This window comes from Saccopteryx leptura, chromosome X (assembly GCF_036850995.1).
Source record: "Saccopteryx leptura isolate mSacLep1 chromosome X, mSacLep1_pri_phased_curated, whole genome shotgun sequence".
Classification (NCBI taxonomy): Eukaryota; Metazoa; Chordata; class Mammalia; order Chiroptera; family Emballonuridae; genus Saccopteryx; species Saccopteryx leptura.
Genome location: NC_089516.1, coordinates 59,385,739 through 59,395,212, shown reverse-complemented (window position 1 = coordinate 59,395,212; position 9,474 = coordinate 59,385,739). Strand labels below are relative to the sequence as shown.

The following is a 9,474-nucleotide window of genomic DNA, read 5'->3' as shown; positions in this document are numbered from 1 at the left end:
TTTCTGTTGGAATTTTTTATTGATTCAATCTCTTTACTTGTTATTGATCTATTTACAGTTTTTATGCTTTATGATTCAGTTTTGATAAGTTCTATGTTTCTACGCATTTATCTACTTCATCTTGGTTATACAATTTATTAGTGTATAATTATTTGTTATAATCTGTTACGATCCTTTGTATTTCTTTCTTTTGTTATTTTTCTTAAAGGCTTGCAGGTTTTAATGTTTCATAATTGGTAACAACAGTCTCAAGGAGATCCCCAGAGAATCTGTTCTGACTTTAGAAGCACTTCCTGTGGACAATGGAGGGCCCTGCCTCATCATACTCTGGCTTGCTGATCCACATCTGCTGGAAGGTGGAGAGAGAGGCCAGGATGGAGCCTCCAATCCAGACTAAGTACTTCTGCTCCGGGGGAGCAATAATCTTGATCTTCAAGGTACTGGGGGCCAGGGCTGTAATCTCCTTCTGCATCCTGTCAGCAATGCCAGGGAATATGGTGGTACCCCCAGAGAGGACATTGTTGGCATATAAGTCCTTGCGGATGTCAATGTCACACTTCATGATGGAATTGTACGTTGTTTCGTGAATTCCGGCAGACTCCATGCCGATGAAGGAAGGCAGCTCATAGCTCTTCTCCAGGGAGGAAGAGGAGGCTGCAGTGGCCATCTCATTCTCAAAATCCAAGGCCACATAGCACAGCTTCTCCTTGATGTCTCTCACGATTTCTCGCTCGGCTGTGGTCACAAAGGAATAGCCTCTCTCTGTGAGGATCTTCATGAGGTAGTCCGTGAGGTCACGGCCGGCCAGGTCAAGGTGCATGATGGCGTGAGGCAGTGCATAGCCCTCATAGATGGGGACATTGTGGGTGACACCATCCCCTGAATCCAGGACAATACCTGTTGTGCGGCCAGAAGCATAGAGGGAGAGTACAGCTTGAATGGTGACGTACATGGCAGGGACATTGAAGGTCTCAAACATGATCTGGGTCATCTTTTCCCTGTTGGCCTTGGGATTTAGGGGGGCCTCTGTGAGCAGGGTGGGGTACTCCTCAGGTGCTACTCACAGCTCATTGTAGAAGGAATGGTGCCAGATCTTCTCCATGTCATCCCAGTTGGTGATGATGCCGTGTTCAATGGGATACTTGAGAGTCAGGATCCCTCGTTTGCTCTGAGCCTCATCCCCCACATAGCTGTCTTTCTGGCCCATTCCCACCATTACACCCTGGTGACAAGGGCGGCCCACAATGGAAGGGAAAACAGCTCGGGGGGTCATCATCTCCTGCGAAACCAGCCTTGCACAGGCCAGAGCCATTGTCACACACAAGTGCAGTGGTCTCCTCTTCACACATGGTGAGTGTGGCTACGTCAACAGGGGGCTGGAGCACCTGCTGTCCTGGGTCAGCCTGGGATACCCATGCAGCGTCCCCAGAGTGGATGAAAAGTGCCTGGTCCAGTGCAAGCCCAGAACAGCTAAAAGCTGAAGGGAAATCCCATTTCTCGATCCTTTGTATTTCTTTAGTATTAGTTGTAATATATCCTCTTTAATTTATAATTTTATTTAGTTGATTTCTCTTTTTTTTTACTTTGTTACTTTAGATGAAGGTATGTCCATTTTTTCTTTTTAAAATAAATTTAAATCTGTTTTTGTTAATATTTTTTATTGTCTCTGTAGTCTCTATTTTATTTATTTCTGCTTCAATTTTTACTATTTTCTTCTTTCTGCTAACTTTGAGCTTAGTTTGTTCTTTTTCTATTTTTTAAGTCATAAAGTTAAGTGCTTTATTTGAGATCTTTCTTTAGCCTCTCATACTTGCAGTCAGGGAGCAGTCCTGCCTGGCAAGAGATGTGTCTATGAATAAGCTCTTTGATGTCTCTGAGAACTGGCCAACCAAACTCTGCCAAATTATGTATGATGAACAGCCCTGTGATGGAATCCAGCTTTACTTAGCCCAAGTCTGGTGAAAGTCCTGACTGACTGGCAACCTATCAGGTAGCATGCCTATTCAAGCTCTTGGAAACAGGTCTGGGGATCTTGACCTCAGCCGTGGACACTGAAGAAGCCCTGTGAATTCATTCTAACCATTTTTAGCCATGGTCTGGGGCTAGTCTTTCCTATCTAGGAATCTACCCAGTGACTCTCCAAGAGCCATCTCTGGAAACTGGCTGGGACCATACATGGTTGTGCATCTGGTAACAGGCTTTTTAATGGCAGATTTCACTGTAGACCCAACAGCAGCCACTTAACCTGCATCCAAGTCTATTTAGTTGTGATCCTGGAGGCAATACTGTCTGTTTAATGAACTACCAATAGACATTTATCTGTCAAAACCAATCTTTAAAGACTCAAGGAGGTCTTTACTCCTTCTAATGAATAAACACCAATGAAAGGGGACACAGGTTACAAAAAATCAAGCAAACATGACACCACCAAAAAAAAAAAAAAAAAAAAAAAAAGAAAACTAAAACAAAAGAAATGTAGATAAGTATTGCTTGACAAAGATTTGAAAATAATCATCTCAAAAAGCATGCTATTTAAATTGTGATACTTAATTTAAATTTATTAACTTTTAAAAACATATAATAATCCCTTTGTCTCAACATTATTTGTATTAAATGTCAATGTAGGTTAAGGGCCAGGCAGAGTATCAGGTACAAAATAAGTGCTCATTAAATGTAAGTTACTTTAATTAAAATCCAGTAAAATATTTCTTTGCACATTTTCTCTCTATATGCCACACTTTCTGGATTCCATGCTTTTTTCAAGGCTTACTATGCTAGAAATACTCTGTACTCCCTTATGCATGTTTATATCATACCTAACTTAAAAATCAAGTTTAAGTTTTTTCTCTTCTTCCTAAATCACAGCTGAAGGTTATTTTTCCTTCTCTGAACTCTCTCATGACACATCATTTATTATGATAAATACAACATTTTCTACTACATATTATGGCTACTTATATGCAGATCTAATTCCCTGGTTAGCCTGAAAACTCTCTGAGAGATGATTATTTGTCCTATTCATCTTTAATCTCCTACAGAACTTATTAAAATACCATGTATTTTATTAGGAATTTATAAGTCTTATTTGAATAAAGCAAAATGTAAAAAAAAAAATCCAAATTCTTTCTGATTATTCCTTTGGTAAGGCAAAATATCCAAAGGTAAAAATATTTATTCCAAAATTATCATATTGACACTTCTCCTGCTGTTTTACTCTAAGGTTCTGTAAATTCAAACTGCTATATACATTTGGACACATATCAGGACACTGTAGGTTGAACCATGTGTTACACAAAGAGAAAACTGATTAGATAAATTATCACCCTTAAAATTCTGTCTTTCTAACCATTGCAATATATACCTCTAGGAATAATTTTCTTGGGTTATTTTTATAAGAATCCAGTGCCTTTGTAACATTGTGTAGCACCTTCTTTTACATATTTAGGTATAACTATTTCTCAGGAAAAAGTGGGTAAGTGATTTTATTTTGAAAGCTAACACCTGCAATTTGTTTTATTTGTTGCTTAACAAATATTTTTCTTGACAGGCATTGTTTGAATTGCTTATTTTGCTAAAAATTTACACTATTCTTTTTTTGCATGCAATAAACAATGCTTCAAAGGGAAAAAATTAAGTCCCCACTTAAGGAAAGGCTAAAGAAGGTACAGGTGAGCATAACATAAAGCTAATATAAAGAGTTTTCAGGAATTAGAAAGAGTTGGATGACAGAATAATAGTGGTGTGAGAGATTATTCTAATGTGTTCTCTTGAAATTTCAACAAATCAAACAACTATAATTCAAGGAAGAAACCCAAGGTGGACTTGCAGGCATGCCTTAAAGATCCACACACTGAATGGACTAAAGCCACCTATATCTGCCTCCTTCACCTCAAGATACTGAGAATGGCAGAGACAGACCCGATAGCCAGCCTTTGAGAGCCACTCTATGCCCTGAAGAATAAAGGAACTCTCTGTTTGGTCCCTGGGTATATTCAGATATGGATAGAAGCACCTGGAAGCCTTAGATCACCATTGTTAGAACCATAAAGTTATAAAACCAAAACAAGAAAGCCAAAGCTGTAAAAGCCTTACAACATGCCCCAACCATCAGTGCAACTGAGGCCCTGCCTACATCATTGCAACAGCAACATCTCAGCAGAGGACAGTACAAAAACATCACAAAGGAAAATCTTCTAATATAGTGACACCTACTGAAAGATACCTCTCAAAACCAAAATTAATTTTGTCTTTTTTAAAAAAAATTTTCTTCTCAATTTTTTGAATTTTATTTTATTTTATTTTTATATTTTTTATTCTTATTGTTTGTGGTTGATTTGATTTGTTATTTTTTTAGTTCTCTTAAAATTTTAATCATATTTTAGTTTTTTTATTTTTTAATTTTTTTTTGATAAAATTTTTAACTCAAGTGACATGAAAGAAGAAGTCAAATAACATGGCTATAAAACTCAGAGATGTAGATCAGAAAGAAACTAAAAACTCTCCAGAAGAAAATCTATATCTCATGGAAATCTTAGAGTTAAATAATAAAGAATTCAAAATTGAAGTTCTGAAAATACTCGATAAGTTGTGAGAAGAAACCAATAAGCAACCTAATGAACTCATAAAACAAAACAAACACCTCACCAAGGAGATTGCAACTTTAAAAACAGAGATGACAAACTCAATACATAAATTAAAAACAAAGGTAGCAAGTTTAGGTAATAGAACAAGCTATATGGAAAAAGAAAAGAGTAACATTTAAGAGAGTTAACTAGAGATGCTACAGAAAGAATAGGAGAAATAGTCACTAATTAAAAAAATACTGGGAGAGCTCTACAACAGTTGTCTGACTCCATCAGAAAGAGAAATATAAGGATAATGGGTATATCAGAAGAAGAAGAAGAGAGAGAAGAGAATGGAGAGCCTACTAAAACAAATAATTGGGAATTGAAAATTCTCAAGCCTATAGAAAGAGTTAGAACCACAAATCCAAGAAGCAAACTGAAGGCTGAATGACCTCAACCCAAGCAGACCTATTCACAGGCACATTGTAACAAAATTGTCACAAATCAATGCCAAAGAAAGAATCTTCAAAGCAGCTAGGGAAAAGAAGAACATAACCTATAAAGTAAAGCCCATTAGGTTATCATCAAACTTCTCAGCAGAAACAATACAAGCCAGAAGACAGTGGAATCAAACGTTCAAAGTTCTGAAATAAAGGAATTACCAACCAAGAATATTATATACATTAAAGTAAAGAAATAAAAACTTTTTCAGACATACAGAAACTGAGCAAATTATCACAGAAAACCCTGACTGCAGGAAATACTCAAGGTAGTTATTCAATCAAACTACAAGTAAAAGCTCAAAAAATGTCACAATAAAATAAAAAATAATCTGAGACAGCAATAACATAGAAGAGGAGAAAATAAAGTCTGCAGTGGCAAAGGAGGATGGAGTGCAGAAACACTCAAAAGAGAAAGAGCTCTTGTACATAGCAACATTTTTTCTCTTAATAAACCACCCACAGTAAAACAATCTCTGAAATACACAGTTTAAAAAAAGAAGAAACAAAACAGAGAGGTATGGAATACCGTCAAATAAAAACAACTGACAGAAACAAAAAAGAGAAGAGTTCTTGTTTTTTTCTGATTTACTTATTTCACTCCTTATAATGTTATCAAGATCCAAACATTTTGTTGTAAATGATCTGGTGTCGATCATTTCTTATGGCTGAGTAGTATTCCATAGTGTATATGTGCCACATCTTCTTTATCCAGTCATCTATTGAAGGGCTTTTGGATTGTTTCTATGTCTTGGAAACTATGAACAATTCTGCAATGAACATGGGGCTACATATGTCTTTACGTATCAATGTCTCTGAGTTTGGGGGGTATATACACAGTAGAGAAATTGCTGGGTCATAAGGTAGTTCTATTTTCAGTTTTTTGAGGTACCACCATACTTTCTTCCATAGTGGTTGTACTACTTTACATTCCCACCAACAGTGAATAAGGGTTCCTTTTCCTCCAGAGCCTCTCCAACACTTGCTATTACCTGTCTTGATAATAGCTAATCAAACAGGTGTGAGGTGGTATCTCATTTTAGTTTTGATTTGCATTTCTCTAGTAACTAATGAAGATGAGCATCTTTTCATATATCTGTTGGCCATTTGTATTTCTTTCTGGGAGAAGTGTCTGTTCATGTCCTCTTCCCATTATTTTTATTGGATTGTTCGTTTGTTTGTTGTTGAGTTTTATGAGTTCTTTGAATATTTTGGATATTAGGCCCTTATCTGAGCTGATGTTTGAAAATATCATTTCCCATTTAGTTGGTTGTTTATTTTGTTATTAGTTTCTCTTGCTGAGCAAAAACTTCTCAGTTTGATGTAGTCCAGTTCATTTATCTTTGCCTGCACTTCTCTTGCCTTTGGAGTCAAATTCATAAAATGCTCTTTAAAACCCAGGTCCATGAGTTTAGTACCTATGTTTTCTATGTAATTTATTGTTTCAGGTCTTATATATTTAGGTCTTTGATCCATTTTGAATTAATTTTAGTACAAGGGAACAAACTGTAGTCGAGTTTCATTCTTCTGCATGTGCCTTTCCAGTTTTCCCAGCACCATTTGTTGAAGAGGCTTTCTTCTATCCATTGTGTGTTGTTGGCCCCTTTATTGAAAATTATTTGACCATATATATATATGGTTTTATTTATGGACTTTCTACTCTGTTCCATTGGTCTGAGTGTCTATTTTTCTGCCAATATCATGCTGCTTTGTCGTGGCTTTATAATATAGTTTGAAGTCAGGTACTGTAATGCCCCCAGCTTCTTTCTTTTTTCTTAGAATTGCTTTGGCTATTCGAGGTTTTTTATAGTTCCATATAAATCTGATGATTTTTTGTTACATTTCTTTAAAAAATGTTACTGGGATTTTGATGGGAATTGCATTAAATTTGTATATTGCTTTGGGGAATATGGCCATTTTGATTATATTTATTCTTTCTATTCAAGAACAAGGAATATTTTTTTCCATTTCATTGTATCTTTTTCAATTTCCATTAATACTGCTTTGTAGTTTTTGTTATATAGGTCCTTTACATTCTTTGTTATGTTTATTCCTAGGTACTTTATTTTTTTTTGTTGCAATCGTGAAGGAAATTATTTTTTTGAGTTTGTTTTCTAATGTTTCATTGTTGGCATATAGAAAGGATATGGACTTCTGTATATTAATTTTGTATCCTGCAACCTTACTGTATTGGTTTATTGTTTTTAGTAATCTTTTTGTGGAATCTTTGTGGGGTTTGATGTATAGGATCATATTATCTGCAAAAAGTGATACCTTTACTTATTCTTTTTTGATATGGATGACTTTTATTTCTTTTTTTTTTTAAAGATTTTATTTATTCATTATAGAGAGGGGGGAGAGAGAGAGAGAAGGGGGGAGGAGCAGGAAGCATCAACTCCCATATGTGCCTTGATCAGGCAAGCCCAGGGTTTTGAACCAGCAACCTCAGCGTTTCCAGGTTGTCGCTTTATCCACTGCGCCACCACAGGTCAGGCGACTTTTATTTCTTTATCTTCTCTGATTGCTCTGGCTAGAACTTCTAGTACCATGTTAAATAAGAGTGGAGAGAGTGGACAACCCTGTCTTGTTCCTGATTTAGGTGGGAAAGTCCTCAGTTTTATGCCATTTAATATGATGTTAGCTGATGGTTTATCATATATGGCCTTTATCATGTTGAGATATTTTCCTTCTATACCCACTTTTTTGAGTATCTTAAACATAAAGTTGTGTTGTATTTTAATGAATGCCTTTTCTGCATCTATTGATAAGATCATGTGGTTTTGTTCTTGTTTTGTTGATATGGTGTATTTTGTTAACCATTTTACATATGTTGAACCATCCTTGAGATTCTGGGATGAATCCCACTTGATCATGATGTATTATTTTTTTAATATGTTGTTATAGTTGATTTCCTAGTACTTTGTTTAATATTTTAGTATCTGTATTTTACAGAGATATTGGTCTGTAGTTTTCTTTTTTTGTGCCGTCCTTGTCAAGTTTTGATATGAGGGTTATGTTGGCCTCATAAAATATGTTTGGAAGTATTGCTTCCTCTTCAATTTTTTTGGAAATCTCTGAGTAAAATAGGAACCAAGTCTTCTCTGAATGTTTGATAGAATTCACTAGTATAACCGTCTGGGCCTGAACTTTTATTTTTGGGGAGGTTTTTAATATTTTTTTCTATTTCCTCCCTGCTAATTGGTCAGTTTAGGCTTTATGTTTCTTTATGACTCAGTCTAGGAAGGTTGTATTGTTCTATGAATTTATCCATTTCTTCTAGATTGTTAAATTTGGTGGAATATAGTTTTTTGTAGTATTCTACAATAATTCTTTGTATATCTTTGGTGTCTGTGGTGATTTCTCCTCTTTCATTTTAGATTTTGTTTATATGAATCATTTCTCTTTTTTCCTTGGTGAGTCTTGCCAAGGGTTTGTCAATTTTGTTGATCTTTTCAAAGAACTAGATCCTTGTTTTATTAAGTTTTTCTATAATTTTTCTGTTTTCTATTTCATTTATTTCTGCTCTGATTTTTATTTTTTCCTTCCTTTGGCTAGTTTTGGGTTGTCTTCCTTCTTCTTTTTTTAGTTTTATAAGGTATAAAGTTAAGTGGTTTACTTGGGCTCTCTCTTGTTTGTTCATATAGGCCTGAAGTGACATGAACTCTTATTACAGCATCCCAGAGATTCTGATATGTCATATTGTCATTTTCATTTGTTTGTATATATCTTTTGACCTCTGTGCTGATTTCTTCTTTGACCCATTCATTTTTTAAAAATATGTTGTTTAGTTTCCACACTTTTATGGGTTTTTTCTCTTTTTTTGTAGTTGAATCCTAGTTTCAAGGCTTTATGATCAGAAAATATACTTGGATAAATTTCAATTTTTCTGAATTTGCTGATGTTATTTTTGTGGCTCAGCATATGGTCAATTTTTGAGAATGTTTCATGTACACTAGAAAAAAATGTATAGTCTGTCGCTTTGGGATGAAATGTCCTGTTGATGTCTATCATATCCAGTTGCTCTAGTGTTTTGTTTAAGGCCAATATATCTTCATTGATTTTCTTTATGGATGAATGATCTAGAGCCATCAGCGGTGTATTGATGTCTCCAAGTATGATTGTATTTTTGTCAGTTTTTGGTTTTTCTTTTTTTTCTGTATTTTTCTGAAGCTGGAAATGGGGAGAGACAGTCAGACAGACTCCCACATGTGCCCGACCGGGATCCACCCGGCACGCCCACCAGGGGGCGACGCTTTGCCCACCAGGGGGTGATGCTCTGCCCCTCCGGGGCATCGCTCTGTTGCGACAAGAGCCACTCTAGTGCCTGGGGCAGAGGCCGAGGAGCCATCCCCAGCGCCGGGGCCATCTTTGCTCCAGTGGAGCCTCGGTTGCGGGAGGGGAAGAAAGAG

General features: G+C 36.0%; 1 pseudogene; it reads right to left on the bottom strand.

Moving 5' to 3' along the window:
* Window positions 1–194: 194 nt before the first annotated feature.
* LOC136385401 (actin, gamma-enteric smooth muscle-like) lies at window positions 195–1,387 on the bottom strand (annotated as a pseudogene).
* Between the last annotated feature and the right edge of the window lie 8,087 nt (window positions 1,388–9,474).